Consider the following 19,482-nt stretch of genomic DNA (forward strand, 5'->3'; position numbering starts at 1 on the left):
CTCGACTGTCATCATAACGTAATTCACATGATATAATTTGTATTAAATTCTGTCGTTGGAACATAATTAGTATGTCAGTTTGTTATCAGTTCTGTATCATTAGATAGAAAGTAAGATGACATTTTCTTATAAGAATTTTGTCATTGTTTTTTTGGTTTTTACATGTTCCATAAACCTGCATATATAACCAAAGTAGATTGCAAATAATGTGCAAATAACTTTTATATATAACAATAAACTTGTACATATGTGAAGATCACAATCCTAACCAAAGGTTTCTCATTACAAAACTAACATGGAGCCTAAACACCTGAACCTTGAACCTCCTGACTTGTTATGCCCATTCTTTGCATGTTTCTTTCCATCCATTTGCTCCCTGCAACATAAAATACACTAGTTAATTGAATACTGATCTTAATGCACTACAAGAAAAATCGGTATCACAGACGGAAGTTTTCGTCGGTGATTGCCCAAATTGCGTAGGTGATTTCCATCACCGACGAAATTCCGACAATTTCCTCTGTGTCGGCGATAGCCTCCTGGTAAGCTGTTGCGACAACTTTTTACCGACACAAAAAATCACCGACCCAAATTCTAGTCGGTGTTTTGTGTCGGAAATTCCGACTACTTTTAGTCGGTGAATTGGGTCGGCGATTCCTACAACATCACCGACTCATGCATCGGTGATCTATTTTTAAAAATATTTATTTAAATACTTTGTGACAGATATTGCATCAGAAATTGCGTCGGAAATTGTAAATTATTTTTAAAATGATTTTTATATTTTATTTTTTTGTTAATTTTTTTGGATTGAAGGGAACTCATATATATATCAAACAATACAAAAACTAAGAATTATAAAAGAAATTGCTAGAGCACAAATGAATATCCAAAAATTACAAATTATAAAATTGTCAATTACTTTATTCATGAGTCTAAAATAGAAATGGGGAGGCTTAAAAGCATATATTGATGCCAATATAAATGCAAGCTCACTAAAATCAACAGCATGAAAAGCACCATCTGTGTCCCATAAAGCTAACTTATAATCGCAAAGAAAAAAAAGATGCACAAAAAATGTGGAAAAAAATTCAGAGGTGGAGATGAAAAGACATCAGCATCCTGATTATAGTTGTTCTCTAACTGGTTCAACTCTCCCTGATTATAGTTGTTCTCTAATTAGTTCAACTATAATAAACCCAAGATATCATTGCTTACCCAATTACTCGTCCATATTGACCTTGTCCTCCACTCTGCTCCTTATGTAAATAATCAAACTCTGCACGCTTAGTAACAGTTGCTCTAAAGTTCACACGACCCTTCCCAACAGCTGCATCAACCTATTCAAGGTGAAATTATGGAGAATTAGTAAGTGAATAATGTCCTCTTCCATAAAAATATAGCAGATGGAGATAGCCTATTTCCTCCCACAAAATACAGAGAGACCTTGTACTCTCTCCAGATGCATTCCACATATATGTCCAAATGCAACTCTCCTATTCTAGAAATGATTGTCTACTCACGAATACATTATCATGTTAACGTAACAATAAAAAAAAGGAACCATAAAAAAACTACGAGCCAAATCTGCCCACTCTGAGGATCCAACCAACAAGGAAAGTTGGATCCTCTCTCTGAAAACGATTCAAAGCTTTTCAGAGAGAATTCAAGGTATATTTGAAGAACTCAAGGTATTTTGAGTCACAAATTAAATTTTTGCCATAGTCAAGAGAACAAAGAATTTCAAGTTAATCTCATAGTAGATTGACTATCAATTGAAAAAGAAGAAACATTATTAATTAAGCTAAACATATTGACCTTAAACGCTATCAAAACACTAATTTTCCATATTACTCACTAAGCTGCTAAAACAAGTTTCTAGTACATACAAAATAATATGCTTCATAATTTTGAAACTCACATATGAAAATAGCTCATTATAGCACATAACAATTGGAAGTAATAAAAAAATTTACCCTTTATACAATTCTATGAGAGGTTCTTCTACAATAGAAATTAAAAAGAAAAAAACTCAAATGTTCCATGCAAGAAAATTAAAAGAAATCGAACTAGAAGAGAGAAGAGCTAGTTTATCCATAGGATTATACATCATTAGGCTTGCCTTTTGATGGATAATCTATGTTCAAGTACTTAAATATGAGGAAAAGGTCCATTGAGAATGCAAGATGGGTCATTTGGCACTTATGAACCAAAATGTTAGTATAACTCACCTCAATATCACATTTAACTCCTTTAGACAAGGTTTCCGTATAAAAAAAACCTCTGCAAAAAGTAAAAGAGTACCCAATCTTTATTACACACTTCATCCAACATTTCACAAAATTTGTAAAGCTTTTGTACTGGAAACTTAAGTCTTATAGATAAGTTATGGATATACCACACATAAGAAATTGAAATACTCCCTCTTATCATAGAACTCCCAATTAGCACAAAAAAATTGCATCGAATGAACATCTCATCCTTGTTAAAACAAAGCTAACCTGCTAGGCAATATCGAAATGCAAAAGAATACAAATCGATGAAATTTTCATCCGTGCCCACGTATATAAGTGAAAAATCAGTTTCAAGTAGACAGTGTATCAAATAAAGTTTTAAAAATACCTTTCTCAAATTATGTGAGTGTTTTCTTCAATTTGCTAAGAGAACAAGCCTGAAGAGCCTTCAAACATGTCCCTTTCTCTTCCTGATAAAACCATACAATTAATATGAATATCGTGAATGCATTTGCTTTTAAAGACAAAAACTATCTTTATTATACGATCTTAGAAAGGTAAATCACCCTCATATTAACACATGTAATTGAATTTTGACCATGTTATGTACCTGGGTAAATAACCTTGCTGTTTAGCTTTCATTTTCCTTGAAACAAAGAGAAAACACAAAAGATTAGGTAGAGATCTAGAAGTAATTCATAACTCGCATACAAACACTAAAACGACATATGTACCATGCGACCATTAGGTTACCGACATCAGTATATCCGGTTTCAAATCTGAACACAAAGCCTCGATTCTTTCCGCCTGTTGAAAAACATAGCAACATTAAAAGTTTAGCCTTCATGTTAAATACATGCATCATAAACCTTTTCTATAAAATAAAAGGTAACAATTATCCTCTCCTTATTAATTAAGATGAAAATTCATAACCATTTATTATTGACTTCTAAAACTATCAGATGGTTGTAACAAAAGTACCTTCAAAATGATGTTTAAGTGCTATATGCAAATACAGTTCCCATAGAACCAAGTGAATTTTCAAACTACATTTTAATATTGTGGGAATACCTGTTCAAATATTGTATTTGAAATATAAATACATGTAAATATCAGGAAATTAAAATTATTACACAACAAAATCAATGACATGGTCAAAAGACCAATCTCAATATCATGGCATTGCAGTATATCAACATAACATTGTCAAATTCTCATCGATGCTCTTAGTTACTCTCTCAGCACTAAAACTTCCTATATTCTATTAACAAAATATATATGTTCGAGCATACATAATTACATAGATCCAAGACTCCAATTTCCATATCATTGACACTTAGATGCTTAAATAATATGATACTCAAATTCTCAACTTCATTCAACTGCATCTTCTCATCACAAAAAATACATTTAGGACCCAAAATTACAGAAAAGGCAAAAGAAGAATACCAGGGAGTGGTACACTTCCACGAACTTGTGGGCTCATCAATCAACTCGTCGAACTATGAAGGAGAAGTTATTGTTGGGGAGGAGAAATTAGTGTGATAGATCCCTTGATAATACTTCCAATAAAAAAAAAAAAAAAACTTCATACTTTATCTAGTAAGCCTTCAGGTGTTTCAAGAGATCGATTGAAAGGAAAACAACTAACCAAGAGATCTCCTTCTTTCTACAACTTTTAACATACGACACATGCTTCCCCAAACCGGCCTTCAAGGACAGATCCTCGGAATCCCTACTAAGAGCCTTTTCCACCCACCAACCTTCACTTACCTGCTTAGCAAGAGGCCTTAACGAGAAGAGGTAAAAGTGAGAGGAGAAGGAAGCATGTTGCAATGGAAAGTAGTGATCGTTAGAGATGAAATGTGAGTTGGTGAACGGTGGCCGGATATTGGGCTAGGAACTGAGCTGGAGAGAGAGAGAGAAAAGGGTCGGCGGCATAGATGGAGAGCAGAAAGCTAGGGTTCGTGAATGAGGAAGAGTCAAAAGAGGGCTTTTATACCTCTGAGTTTTATTTTAATTTTTCTTTATTAAGGGTTTTGTAAATTATATATGGAGACGTTTTATTTTTTTTGATAAAAACATACAGAGACTTAAAAGAGGGCTTTTTGTACTTTATAAATTTTGTTTGGAAATATTTTATTTATTTTATTATGGAATAAAGTGCAAAAATAGACATGAGCAATTTTTATCTTTAACGTATAAAATGGTGCAATTTTACTCCTAACATTGGCAGCCAAGAGCAATTTTACCCTTAACGTTGGTAAGTTGGATCAATTTCAGACATTATTATAAAACATAGATAATAATATTTTTCAAATTGACCTAATTTGTCAACTTTAGGAGTAAAATTGCTCTTGGTTGTCCACGTTAAGGGTAAAATTAAACCATTTTAGACGATATGGATAAAATTGCTCTTGGCCCTAAAAGTTAAGGGTATTTTTACACCTTATATATTTTATTAAATGTTTTGGAAATTATAAATAAATAAATAAATATATTATTTTATTCACCGACACTATTTCGTCGGTAATTAAAATAAATGTGTCGGTGATATCACCAACATTATTCAACACCGACCAATTGTGTCGGTAACGGAAGCGGGAATTATCCCCCCACATATTACCAACACATTATTGGACTGTGTAGGAGAATGTGTTGGTGATTACCGATGGAAACTTTGTGTCGGTATTTCCTCGGTATTTCCTACAGATATTCTTGTCTCGGTCAATTGCGTCGGTGATACTGATTTTTCTTGTAGTGATGCCAAATGCCTCTATTGTGCCACACACTTTAATAGCTTAATTAGGACCATTATATGTAATTCAACTCTACAAAGTTATACATCTGTTACTTGTAGAAAAAATCTAATAAAAAGAGCAGCTTAAAATTATGAAAAAATTTCCTCCACCTGCATTTATACACCTTAAATAATTCTAGATGTTAGAAAAACAATGCCAACTAAGAAATTATCGAACTCTAGTACATGAAGGGGCCATTTATCTTTTTGCATCGAACATAAAGGTATGGATGTAAATATGTGGAGAGAACTTAGTGTTGAGAACAATCATATGTACTAGTATAAAATTGAGACCAAACTTAAGCATAAAACAACCTAGTATACTTGGCAGGACGCCGACACGAAGATTTGGAAATCGTAATAAAGTAAGCTTTCTTTTTGACAAAAACGAATCACTTCTAATAAGTAATATCAAACCATTAACGAACACTACGCGGCTCCAAGACCAAAACTATTATCAGTGCAACAAATAAGCTTGGGAATCAACTGCATGCGACTAGTGGCAAGCAAGGAGCCGTTTGATTATTAAAGATTTCATAGTGAAAATCAGAGTTGTATATGCATTTCTAAAAACCAAGTGATCAACTATGTTGTTTGAAAACAGGCAACGCACATACTAAAGGCTGCAGCTGTCTTATCTAGGTAGCTATAGAAATCTAGAAGTAAAGAGGGTATCAGGCAACACACATACTATGATGGACTTGGATATGTGTGAACAGAGTTTTTGTGTTAATGCCATTGAATGCTTCTCACCAGCCTCACCTAATTTCAATTCATGATTAACACAGAGTCAAGTGGACGACTCGCGAGCGCTCAGCGACGTGGTGCGAGCGCCTAGCGGCAGCCGACGTGTGTTCGACGACAGTTGGACGCACGCCCGGCAGCGCGGGGCGTGCGCTCGACGTCCACGGGGCGCGCACGTCCGGCGGCGCGCGCTCGACGACCGTTGGGCGTGCGCGCCCGATAGCGCGGGCGCACGCCCAACTAGGTTGGGCGTTCGCCCAACCTGTTTTGGGCGACGCCCAATCTTAGTTGGGCGTCGCCCAAAATTTTCCGGGACCCGTTGCCTATTTAAGGCACGAATCCCCATGCAAGAGAGCAAGAGGAGGATTTTTGGATAGCATCTCTCACTCTAGACATTTTTAGAGAGAGAAAGTGAATTTTTTGGAGAAAAATATCTCTTTTCTCAAAAAGTCCGAATTCCCCAAAAGTTAAAATTTTACCAAAAATACAAAAAACACCGGAAAATCACGATTCGTGGAATCAACCGACTTCAACTGTCAATACCGAACTTGAGGTATTATCCGAGGACTAGACTCGTTTTGTTTTATTTAATTTATTTCCTTTATTTATTTATTTTTATGTTATGATTTTATTTATTTAGTTATTTATTTATTTATCACGTTTTATTTAATTTTTCGTATTTATTTAATTTTCGTCTCGTATTAGATAAACGTTCGGTTTTGTTTTAAAATAAAAACCTCGTTTTAATATCCCAATACGAACTGTGATCCGATTCAAAGGTAGTTCGGGATTAATAAAGACGTTGTAATTATAAGTTTTTTTCAAAAATTTTCTAAATAACGTTTTAAATAAAAAACATCGTTTAGGAACCTCCGTTATAGACTATGATCCGTTCTCGGTAGTTCGGAGTTCCAAAACAATAGAATAGATCTAATTTAAAGCTTTTGAATAAATCTGGAAACAGTTGGAGCAGTTCTGTAATTTCCCGTTTTCTGTCACTAAAGGCTGTTTACCGACGGATTTTCCGTCGAAAGCTGCTGAAATGTAAAAAATGCTGTTTTGGTCCCTCTTTCTCAACTTTTAGACCTTTGGTTCTATATATATATATGTATATTTATGTAACATATACTTTCAAGCTATTTTTAAATACTTTGTACATATAGTTATTTGATGTGTTTATATATTATTTTTCATTAGTTTGATTTAATAAAAGTATATGTATATATATAGATTTTCCTTTTTAAACTAGACATATTTGGGCATTTTGGGGTCAAAAGCTAATTTCTCATTATTTGGGGATATTATTATCATTTTTATCTATTAATCAAAGTCTTTATTGTTTATCTTTTAAATATATATGTATAGTATCATTTCTATTAAAAATATGTATACATATACTTTTCTTCTTTTCGTTTCAAATTTCTTATATATATATATATTATTTGGGAAAATGTTTTGATGGGTTGGACTTGAGATTCAATTTATCATTTGTTGTTATTATATTCAAGTAAGGTAATTGAGTGAAAAAAGGGAAAATAAATCACAAAAAAGAGAGTTTAATTGGTTGGTTTAAATTAAAGCTTTTTTTAGATGTTCTTAAGGTGTAAATAAAAGGTTTTCTTATCACTTTAAACCGTTTCTAAAACATCACGTTTTAAAACCTTAATTCGTTCCAACGACGGATTAAGCGAACCTTGTAATTAAAACCGTTTCTTAAATTGTACGTAATGGAGTTTTGAATTGTTTTCCTAATTAAATGGTTTTTGTACAAAATAAATCGACTTGTATGTTTAATCACGTTTTCTTGTTAAAGCTTTTATCTCAACATTTTCAAACGCTCGAGTCGTTCCAACGGCGATTCGAGTGAACGTCATTAACGGGGTTTTGAAACGTACCTAAATCGTTCCAACGGCGATTAAGGTACGAACCATGTAAATAAACTCATTTTTGGGAAGTGAGTTTAGTTTAGAGTTAGTGTGTAATACGAAGCATAAATCACATTGTAAACAAATCAATTCTTTCTTCTTCCCCCTCTCTCTCCTATGTATTTTGAACTGATGTAAATGGGTGATTCTGTACCTAAATGGCTTTCGATAATATATGCTCAAAACGGTTTTCAAAACGAGAAAGAAAAGGTTTCAAATGAATTTTAAACTTAAAGAAATATGCGATTAGTCCGTTATCGCCTAACACGCTGAGTAGGAGGCCGGTGGTTCATAACCGGGCGATGTCGGGGTGCCTAGTAGCCTTTCTCCAGAAAGGAGCTAGCCTTCTCGGCTCGTACCTAAGTTTCCCGAACCCTCACCGGTCTCCCGCAAGGGATAGGTGTTCATTTTTCCATTCGTGGGCGGCGACTCTTCCATACTCCAAGCTCCGGTCCTGTCGAGTAGCTTGATTCCACGATTGGTTGCTTTCGGCGCCAATCACCGCTTACGTCGCCATGAGGTGTCCACCCCCCGGTCCGCCCGGGAGATTAGGCCGTGGCACCTCGTCTAACAAGTGGCGACTCTGCTGGGGAAGCGAGAAATTTGATTCCGGAAGGCGTGTATTAAGCCCTTAACGGGGACGGATCGTATTATTTCTTTTCGTATGCATTCATAAGCATTATTGCAAACCTTTTGGGTAATTTCCGCGAAACCTCTAGCGAGAGTCCATTCGTCGCTCGAAAGAGGCTAGTGTAAGTTCCCCCTTACAGTAAGGCGCCAAAGGGTCCCCATCCATTCGTTAGGGGCGAATTTGTGCGGTCCTGTGAGGTCCCGCGATCAGCCGTGTCAGCATATAGTAGCCTTAGAAGTTGCCATAGGATTACCCGTTACCATTTTTGATGTGATAAATGAATCAATTCGTGTTTTCAAATTGCCATGATACGTGTCTAATCCTAAACTATGAAAAGAAAATGAAACGATACGTTAATATATACTCTTGAACCGATATATAAACTACCCCGAAAACATCAAAACGATTCGCCTGGTCCCTTTCCGTGATACTTAGTCATCTCGTATGAATGAACTTGTGCGACCCGCCTGGTCCCTTTCCGTGTCCCAAAGAAGGCACATGTTCAGGAAATATGTTGTGACGTAAGCACGTATTAGTACGAATCAGTTTGGTATTAAGGATAGTTATATCTCGATTCAAAAGACTATATTAACGGTAGCCGTTATTCACATTCTTTAAATAGGTTGGGATAAAACGAAATTATGACAAAACAAAAATGAAGAACATTTCTATTTTGAACGACCCCGTTGTAAAGTTAAGAGTTTTGTAAACGTGGCCCGTCCCTTCCGAATAAAAGACAAGCTCTTACGTTATACCTTGCGTTGTTCTAAGGAGAAATGGACGTATCCGCAAAAGTGACTAAGAAAATAGAAGGAAAACAAAAAATAAAAACGACCAAAATCATTCTGTATCTACGATATATGTCAATCCCGAGAGTAGTTAAAGAAAATGAACCAATATCATTAAATACATGTCTCGAACTGGTATATACGCCGCTTAAAAATCACGAAGCCGAATTAAACCAAACCGCATAATTGCGCCATATGGACGAGACTGTGGATTTGACTAATGGCTCGATCATTTCGACCGTTACCAAAACTACAAGAAATATGGCCCGATCTGCATGTTTGTTCAGTTCGTGCCAAAGTGAGAAGGACGGTAATATCCCTGCTTCGAATAAACATGCGATTCAACGAAACGTTGATTTTCTATAACCACGCTAAGGTGATATATCCCATAGATTAGGAGGAATAAAGAATTGTTGCTAGCTGAAAGATTACCGTGCGCTCAAATAAGACTCGCCGTCTTTTTTACATGGCCAAAACGAGCAAACGGATTCTTAACGCTAAAAAACAAACACGTTACGCGATGAGTCTGTTCCCTAAAATGAAAAGTGCTTTCATCACTGAATGAACACGTGGTTACGTCTCTCGATAGATCCAAAAGATCCCGTCGTAATCCAAAAATCGAGACACGAACCCACGCGAATAAAAGGGAACGAGTCATTGTCAATAACGAATGGTTGGACCAGAAGAATAACTCGTACCGCGTCTAAATCCGAGATACGCTCAAAGGGAGTCAAAACCCGAACTAATGCGTCTCGCAAAATGACAAAAGCCGAGTTATTCCGAAAGGACAATCCATTTGGTCGATATCTTAGTCACTGAACGCTGATACGTCAAAAACGAACTGTATTGTCTGATGAGTGATTTACTTTTCCGCAATAAATCGTCGGCATCACGCGTCCCCCAGACCGTAATGTGAGCCCCAAACCAAAATCCTAGGAAAGAGACTTGGACCATCGAGTGTGTGGAGGAATAAGGGTGGAAGAGAGATGTTGTGATACGTGTAATTAGACTAACGTTTGTTCTTCTTATCTTATATATCCGTAAATAAATAAACACACACACCACAAATCATGCATATAAAATCATGCATAGATACTAATGGATACCGTTCGCGCAGACTTCATCATTAAACGGTTGTGGTTTCGCGAGAGTAACTAGCTAGTCAGGCAGTTTGACCAGTTATAGATTGACAGTTTTGAATCGGCAATTGTGGCTTCTGATTCGTCTTCATCCGGGTATACTCATTCTTCCGTCAGTATGTCTGCGACCGACGAAAAAGTGGCCGGGTTGGAAAAATCTGTGAACAACATTAATGAACAGTTGGCCGCGATAGTGGCCCAGATAGCTAAGTTGGCCATGAAGGATGACAAGAGTGGCAGTAAGCACGCTGAGAATGAGGTGAACGATGGACCTCGCTTTGGGAATGAGGATGATTATCAGGATTATATCCGAAAGCAGCTGGAGAAAGAGAAGGCTAAGGAAGAGGAGTGGAAGCAGCACATCACTCAGGAAGTGCAGGATTTGCGTGGGGGAAGTTCCGGGAGTCAAGACTTTTATAATTTGAAGAACTGCTTGTCGGCAACGGCTTTGCCCTTGAAATTCCGGCTCCCGGACATGAAGAAGTTCGATGGAACTGGGGATCCCACTGCCCACATGAATCAGTATGTTGCTGTGATGAAGCACACGATCCTAACTGAGGATCAAGTCCTGGGGCTGTTTAACACTTATCTGGAGGGGGCTGCCCTCACATGGTTTCATGCATTGCCAATGGTGACAAAGAGGGATTGGAAAGAGTTAGCGAAGTCATTCATCGCTCAGTATAGCTTTAACACCATGCTTGAGGTCACTTTGAAGGAACTTGAGAGCACTAAGCAGCAGACTGGGGAATCTTTTTCCGATTTTGTAAGAAGATGGAGGGCCAAGGCCGCGGTTATGAAGCAGAAGCCGCTTGAGCAGGATCAGATCCGAATGGTAGTTGGTAACACATTGCCGTATATTAAGAATGAGCTGCGGTACATGCCTTTTACTGATTTCAACCAAATGTATAGTTGCGCCTTGACAGTTGAGGGGGATGGAGAACCGAAAAAGGCATATACCAAGTGGACGAAGTCTGGATATAGTGTCAGAGGGCCAAGTGCGAATGCAGAATCTGCAGCAGTGAAAGTGCTTGATCTTAATGCTATCGAAAAGAGGCAATTCGCCAAATTCGATCAGACCTACGCAAAAGTTTTCGAACGATTGCAGAAAAAAGGGGTTGCTGAAAGCTCTTACTCCTTATAACAAAGCTCCACCTTCTCCGCAGATACAAGCTAGGGGATACTGCGAATTCCACATCAGTTATGGGCATACTATTGAGAACTGTGAGAGGTTGAATCACGAGATCCAAGATTTAATTGAGGAGAAGAAGATAGATGATCCTTCGTCAGCGAACCCTTCCACTAGGCGTAATCCATTGCCTAATCATAGGGTGAGCATGATCGGAGTCGGTCTGAAAGAAAGGGTAGTGATGGAATCCTTCGAGGAAAATGAAGAGGAGTTGTTGGACTCCGACGAAAAGAGAAATGTAGGAAATGGTCTATATGTGTCCTTCCTTGGCGAGGAACAGGAGGGTGAACCGATGGATGAAGGTTTGGACGGTGGAGCACCGTATGATGAAGATAGTGCCGAAGAAACTGGAGAAGGGTCGTCTCGGACTATTGTGCCAGAATTGGGCATGTTTAGTGGTGGAGAGAACCCCGATGTGCACTTGCGTGAATATATGCGCGATATGTTTGTTGAATCCTTCGGAGTGGACGAGATTGCTCGGTGGTTCCACCATTCGCTGATAGGCGAGCCTTTGTGGTGGTTCCACTCATTACCCGACTCTTGCAAGCATGATTGGGATCAATTGTCAGATTTATTTCTAGAAAAGTACCAAAGAGCTGAGGACAGGACTGCGGAGCGCTTCGCGATGCAGATCGGACCTATCAAGCGTCCGCTACCGAGGGTCAGTAAGTATAATGGCAACAAAGACCCCATGGAACGCCTTCACTTCTACTTGTCGGCCATGGGGCCTTTGGGTTTTAAGGAAGAAGAGATCACCAGTTTGTTCTGTAATTCATTGATGGGTGAGCCGTTGATGTGGTATATGTCACTTCCGATGCATGTCAAGACCGATTGGGTGGTAATGACAAAGAGGTTTATCAAAGAGTCTACGGTGTGGATGCTGGCGGAGCAAACCCCGGACTCACCCTCTTATGAAACACCCGAGGCAGTGTTGGCAATGCCTAGGTATGGTGGATACCAAGATCCTGTTGAGCATGCGAGGTTATTCCGCAACCATATGTATGACGCCGGGTTCCCGCAATGTGAATTACATGAACATTTCCTGGAAACCCTAATGGGAGAAGCCTTGTTGTGGCACCAAGTGAAGGAAATTAAGGCTAAGGTATAGCAGCGGAAATATAAAAATTTTAGCCTACTTCCTTTTAACCATAGGATCCGTTAATCGTTATTTCATATAAAAAGGGATAAGAAGAAATACCTTTCGATGATCAATCTACCGTTGCAAACGAAGTGCCCACAACTTCAAAGGAGATGTAAACTGTTTACCAAACTGCCCCTATCCGAAACCGACTTTTCAGAGCTTCGAACGACAATCCCTTCGGTGGAAACGTGGAAGAGTATGTCTAGAAGCTACTGTCCAAAAATCGCGACGATCCAACGGTTCAATCTCCGGGAATCCTCGAAATAGTGAACTGACCTGATGTAGGCGAAGAAAAACGAATTTCTCCCTTTTGATTGTTTTTCTTCTTTCGTGAACACGGTGAGATTAAGTTAGAATCAACCCTTATGAGATGCAATCAAAATAGATTGCCTCTAATAAACCAACACAAGATCAAAGAGAAAGAGGGATGAATAAGATTAATCAATCGATGGAATGCCGAATGAATTCTTGTCCACGAACTAGGGGATGGAAATTCTTTTCTCTCTCTAATTAGTAATTTCGAAAATCACTATAGGGGGAGGTTATAGGCTTGGTCGAAATTCATTAGGGGAGGGGTATATATATTAGCTTGTATCTAAAACCCTAGTTAGATAGGAATATGTTACTTAATAGGAATCCAATTCGGAAAAGGATTCCTAATTATTATCTCACTATATATCTAATATAATTAGGATAATAATAAATAACCTAATTGGATAATAATAGGAGAATATTAATCTAATTAAAACTCCTAATTAAATTATCTCTTAATTAATTTAATTCATAATCCTAATCTAATTAGGATTAATGGAATAAAATTAATTCCTTGCTAACATATATAAATTTCAGCCCCCTCCTAGTATTTGGGCCTTACTGGGCTTAATTGGGCTTCCATCTATTAATCATATCCATCTCTCTTTTGGTTCCAAGTCTTATGTGTGATCCATTAGGTCCTTACTACTTCTGGCCGTATGCAACCTATTAAATTAATTTCTTCAAAAATTATATTTAATCCCTTGCATAACGGAATGATGTACATAGTATGTTATTGGCAAGTCCGTAATCATTCCCCCAGAGTCCGTTAAGAAGACAGGTTGATTCTGTCGTTAACCCTTCCGTATTAGTTACGGTATAATACGATCCTTTATCAACTACATCCTTGAACTGAATCTTATGACTATGGGTAATGTCAAGTCACATATAGCGAGACGTTCGTTTTACTTGTTATTGGCCGAGTCAACTCAAAAAGATAGGTTAAGTGAAATCTGTATTTCTACTCTTAAGCTATCACCTTGCAAGGGTTTAGAGTCAAGACTTCCACAAGCGATCCTTGGATGTATCTCCCATTAATCGGGAGTGATAAATGCTCAATCCAATGTATAACTACCCTGAAATTACTTCCTGTGACACCCAACCTTTGCAGTTCACACCCCAGAGTCATCTCTGTTAAGGATCGTGGGACCACAGGATCAAAGTCTCACATTCAGTAATTCAGGATGACCAATTAACATTCATTTGAGTCTGAGGATTAGTTATACCTATTAATACCAATGAGATGAACAGTTGACAAGGATGAATCTACCCATCCTGTTATCTCAAGTCGGATCCCCAATCCTAATGAACAACGTTTCACCGGATCTATGTAACTGTCCAGATATCTATATATGTGAAGCTTGTGAGATCAGCTTTCTGTCGGACAGAAGACATTGTTACATACAAGTCTCAACTGTGATATATCAATCCTAAATATATCACTTGACTTGGGGTGGTTTTAAGTTTATTAGTTTATTATAAAGTTTTGTCTCACTTCATGCTTGTATGAACACTTTATAATCACTTTAAACAAACTTACGGATTTCCTTTTATTAGACTTTATTTAGTGCTTAAAAGGGATTGCCTTTATATAGTTATAAAACATATATCTTATTAAAACAAATGATATAAAGAACAATTCATTTACAATAAGTTTGTATCCTGCAACAATTGACTATAGGACACAAAACCCCAACATACTCCCACTTGGACTAAAGCCAATTGTTTCTAAAACTTATCCCAGTAGAAGTTAAATGATGATCATGTACTTTCTGGGTTAAAGGCTTTGTTAACGGATCTGCAACGTTGTCCTCTGTAGGTACTCTTTCTATTCTCACATCTCCTCTAGCCACAATCTCTCTAATGATGTGGTATCGCTTTAGGTAGTGCTTGGATGCATTATGAGACCGTGGTTCCTTTGCTTGCGCAATGGCTCCATTGTTATCACAGTACAGAGTAATGGGATTGACAATGTCAGGCACCACACCTAGTTCTGTAATGAACTTTCTAATCCAAACTGCTTCCTTTGCTGCTTCCGCAGCAGCGATGTACTCTGACTCGGTCGTAGAGAAAGCTACGCTTCCCTGCTTGGAACTTTTCCAACTGACCGCGCCCCCATTTAGGATAAACAGGTATCCTGATTGGGATTTAAAATCATTCTCATCTGTGAGATGACTAGCGTCTGAAAATCCTTGTATTTTCAGATCTCCTTCTCCGTACACTAGAAACATATCTTTAGTTCTTCTCAAGTACTTAAGAATGTTCTTGACGGCAATCCAATGCTCGTCTCCCGGATTCCCTTGGTAACGACTCGTTACAGATAACGCGAACGCTACGTCGGGTCTAGTGCATAGCATAGCATACATAATCGAACCGATCGCGCTGGCGTACGGGACTATAGCCATGCGTCGTTTGTCATCATCATTTTTAAGACATTGATGATTGTTTAACTTTACTCCATGTACCATGGGTAAGTTACCTCGTTTCGATTCAAGCATGCTAAACCGATTTAGCACCTTTTCAATGTATGTAGCCTGTGAAAGACCAAGCAGTCTACGCGATCTATCTCTATAGATCTTTATACCAAGTATATAGGCTGCTTCACCAAGGTCTTTCATTGAGAAGTTACCGTATAACCATATTTTCACTGACTGTAAAAGAGCAATGTCATTTCCCATTAACAGTATATCGTCCACATATAGTATGAGAAATGCTATAGAGCTCCCACTTGCTTTCTTGTAAATGCAAGCTTCTTCGCAATTTTGTTCGAAACCAAATTGTTTTATGGTTTCGTCAAAACGCTTGTTCCAGCTTCTAGCTGCTTGCTTGAGTCCATAAATGGATCTCTGAAGTTTGCAAACTTTATTTGCATCCTTTGATATGAAACCTTCAGGTTGCATCATGTATACATCCTCAAGCAGGTTTCCGTTTAGGAAAGCTGTTTTCACATCCATTTGCCAAATCTCATAATCAAAATGAGCGGCAATTGCAAGCATGATTCTGATTGATTTGGACATAGCAACGGGAGAGAAGGTTTCGTCATAATCAACACCTTGTTTTTGACGATATCCTTTCGCTACCAACCTAGCCTTGTAGGTGCTAACCTTTCCATCCATGTCAGTCTTCTTTTGAAGATCCATCTGCACCCTATGGGTTTTATCCCTTCGGGTGGACCAACCAAAGTCCAAACTTGGTTAGTATACATGGAATCCATTTTAGAATCCATGGCCTCAAGCCATGCTTTAGAATCTGGACTAGTAAGAGCCTCTTCGTAGTTTTCGGGTTCGTCGTCTAACATGGGAACCTTGTCATCATCTCCCACTAGAAAACCATATCTAACTGGGAGTTCACGAACTCTTCGTGATCTACGAATAGGTGCCACTGGAGTCTCATCTAATGGGACTTCTTCAGGTACCTCAACCGCTTCTGTTGTTTCAGTCGGTGTTTCTTCCTCTTGAACTTCGTCGAGTTCAATCACGCTTCCCTTTTGTGTTTCTTCGAGAAACTCTTTCTCTAAGAAGGTTGCGTATCTGGATACTATTACTTTCTGATCATCTGGATGATAGAAGTAATACCCCATGGTTTCTTTGGGATATCCAATGAAGAAACATTTATCAGATTTAGAATCTAATTTGTCAGACGCTATGCGTTTGACATATGCTGAACAACCCCATACTCTCATAAATGAGAACATAGGTTTCCTACCAACGAACAATTCATATGGTGTGGAAACAGCGGATTTGGTTGGTACTCGGTTCAGGGTGAAGAGGGCAATTTCTAAGGCATAGCCCCAGAACGTCTTTGGAAGTAAGGCCATGCTCATCATGGATCATACCATATCTAATAGGGTACGGTTTCTCCTCTCGGATACACCATTGTGTTGTGGTGTATAGGGAGGTGTCCATTGTGAGCATATTCCACATTCAGTTAGATAATTCAGAAAATCATCAGAAAGATATTCGCCACCTCGATCAGATCGAAGTGTCTTTATTTTCTTTCCTAATTGATTTTCCACTTCATTCTTGAAGCATTTGAACTTGTCAAAAGCTTCTGATTTGTGCCTCATCAAGTAGATATAACCATAGCGAGTATGGTCATCTATGAAGCTAATGAAGTATCTGAATCCTCCTCTTGCTTGGACTGACATAGGGCCACATACATCTGAATGAATGAGTCCTAGAGTGTCTGATACACGCTCACCTTTATTGCTAAAGGGTGTCTTTGTCATTTTACCTTTTAAACATGATTCACATGTTTCCAATGATTCAGAATCGATTGGATCTATAAGCCCATCTGAATGTAGCTTTAGCATGCGTCTCTTGTTTATATGGCCTAAACGACAATGCCACAAGTAAGTTGAATTATCTAGCTTATGTCTTTTGGTATCAATTGCAAAAACAGGAATTTTATCATCTAACACATAAATCCCATTTTGTGATATTCCTGAAAAATAAAAGATCGAATCTTTATAAAAATTGCAACTATTGTTCTTTATTGAAATATGAAAACCGCCGTCAACGAGACGGCTAATAGAAATAATGTTACGAGACATCTCAGGAACGTATAAACAATTCCTTAATTCTATTACAAGCCCAGAGGGCAAAAGTAAAACATAATCTCCAATTTCGAGGGCGGCAACTCTTGCTCCATTTCCCACTCGCAAGTTTATGCTTCCTTTCTTTAGTTCCTTAGTCTGTTTTAGCTCCTGCATATTTGTACAAATATGGGATCCACATCCGGTATCAAGTACCCAAGATTCAGACAATGAAACCGTATTTATTTCAATATAGAACATACCAGATGAAGAAGCACCGCCTTTTCCCTTCTTGAGGGTGGCTAGATACTCCTTGCAGTTTCTCTTCCAATGCCCGTCTTTACCACAGAAGTGGCACTCTCCTTTGGGCTTCTTAACTTCCTTTCCCTTGGACACATCTTTCTTACCTTTCTTGGGATGTTTAGAATTGGGAAATTTCCCTTTTCTTTTCCTCGATCCCTTGATTACAAGAGCCGGTATAGCCTTGTCTTTCTTCATATTGGGCTCAACTGATTTGAGCATGTTTGCAAGCTCTTCAAGAGAGGTTTGCAAGTCATACATTTGGTAGTTCATGATGAACTGTGAATAACTCTCTGGGAGGGACTGAAGAACCAAGTCGGTACTTAATTCGTTGTCCATCACAAATCCAATACTAGAAAGTTTGGTAATATAGCCTATCATCTTGACACAATGTGTCATGACAGATGTGCCCTCTTGCATCCTGCAACGATATAACAGTTTTGATATCTCGTAGCGTTCGCACCTGGTTTGTTTCCTAAACAATTCCTTTAGGTTCATGATGATAGAATAGGCATTCATCTCCTCATGTTGCCTTTGTAATTCTGATGTCATCGATGCAAGTATGATGCAAGCGGCATGATCATCATCAGCCTTGTGCTTCTGATAAGCATCAATTTCCTCGATGGGAGCATCATCTTCAAGGACAGGGGGTATCGATGTATCAAGTACATACCTAATTTTCTCGAACTTCAAAACAATTTTGAGGTTACGAAACCAGTCGGTGAAGTTTGAACCATTCAATTTGTTATCGGTAAGGATGTTTTGCAGATTGGTTTTAGTCATGATTTTAAGAGTGTGTGTTTAAACAAAACCTGAGAGTGAGAAAGAGTAAACGTATGTCATTTATTTGCTTTAAAGTTTAACAATCTAAAATTATAGGCCTTTTAATTTATTTCAGATTGCTCCCACTATTTTGCCAAATTAATAACCCTCCATATTAATTCGAAGAATTTCACAAATCCTTTAGTGAGCTAGGATCCTAACTCCTGAGATTTCGCCTTGACTTTAGCCAACAAGCTAGTCTCATTTGTTAGGTAGATTCATGCAATCAATCACATCTTTAATGTGATTCCTAGGTTATTGGGTTACTAACCACATTAGTAACTAATATGTCATTCATATTAATCCCAACCATTTTGCCCATTAGTTTATGACAACATGAGTTTGCTCATCCAATTATCATAATCTAATTTAAGTATTACCCCATATTTATGAAAGAACGATTTTCGATAATCCAGGTGTTACCATAAGACCCCGAGCTTGACTTTAGCCAATAACCCAAAGGCCCCCAGTACTGCCGGCTGAATTATAATATTAGGGAGGGGCAACCGATTTTAATAACTTGCTTATTTACTTAACTTTTTAATGAGGGATTTTATTTAAGTCTCATAATCTAACTTAGTCTTGATTTGCTTTAGCATACATCAGACATACATACATTCACATACATTGGCGTTATGGACATATCATCTAAATTATTCCGTCGAGCCAGAGACGGAATAAAAGGCCAAACCTAAGGAAATACTAACTATTACATATTTCTCTTTAGGTCCTCCGTCTTCTCCTTGGCGCCTTGAAATTACATATTAATTTCTATACTACTATAAGAAAACTTCAATTGAATTGAAGGGAATCAGATGAGAGGAGAAATTACAATAGATAGTAGAAAGGCAGGACGCGCATGCCCTATTTCAAAAATACTAGAAGACTAAAAGAGGGTCCAAATATGTCCATAACTCCAAACATGC

At 37.9% G+C, this 19,482-nt stretch overlaps 1 long non-coding RNA gene across 5 annotated transcripts; it reads right to left on the reverse strand.

Moving 5' to 3' along the window:
• Positions 1–896: 896 nt before the first annotated feature.
• LOC136226665 (uncharacterized) lies at positions 897–4,229 on the reverse strand. Of its 5 annotated transcripts, XR_010687817.1 has the most exons (8): positions 3,886–4,229; positions 3,684–3,796; positions 2,969–3,041; positions 2,845–2,880; positions 2,623–2,704; positions 2,399–2,501; positions 2,232–2,283; positions 897–1,340 (listed from the first exon to the last, which is right to left on the reverse strand). It is a non-coding gene; the product is annotated as an uncharacterized lncRNA (long non-coding RNA). The 5 variants fall into 5 exon arrangements; XR_010687819.1 differs by lacking the exon at positions 2,399–2,501; XR_010687816.1 differs by having other exon boundaries at positions 2,232–2,501.
• Between the last annotated feature and the right edge of the window lie 15,253 nt (positions 4,230–19,482).

The sequence above is a fragment of the Euphorbia lathyris genome, chromosome 4, assembly GCF_963576675.1.
Source record: "Euphorbia lathyris chromosome 4, ddEupLath1.1, whole genome shotgun sequence".
Classification (NCBI taxonomy): Eukaryota; Viridiplantae; Streptophyta; class Magnoliopsida; order Malpighiales; family Euphorbiaceae; genus Euphorbia; species Euphorbia lathyris.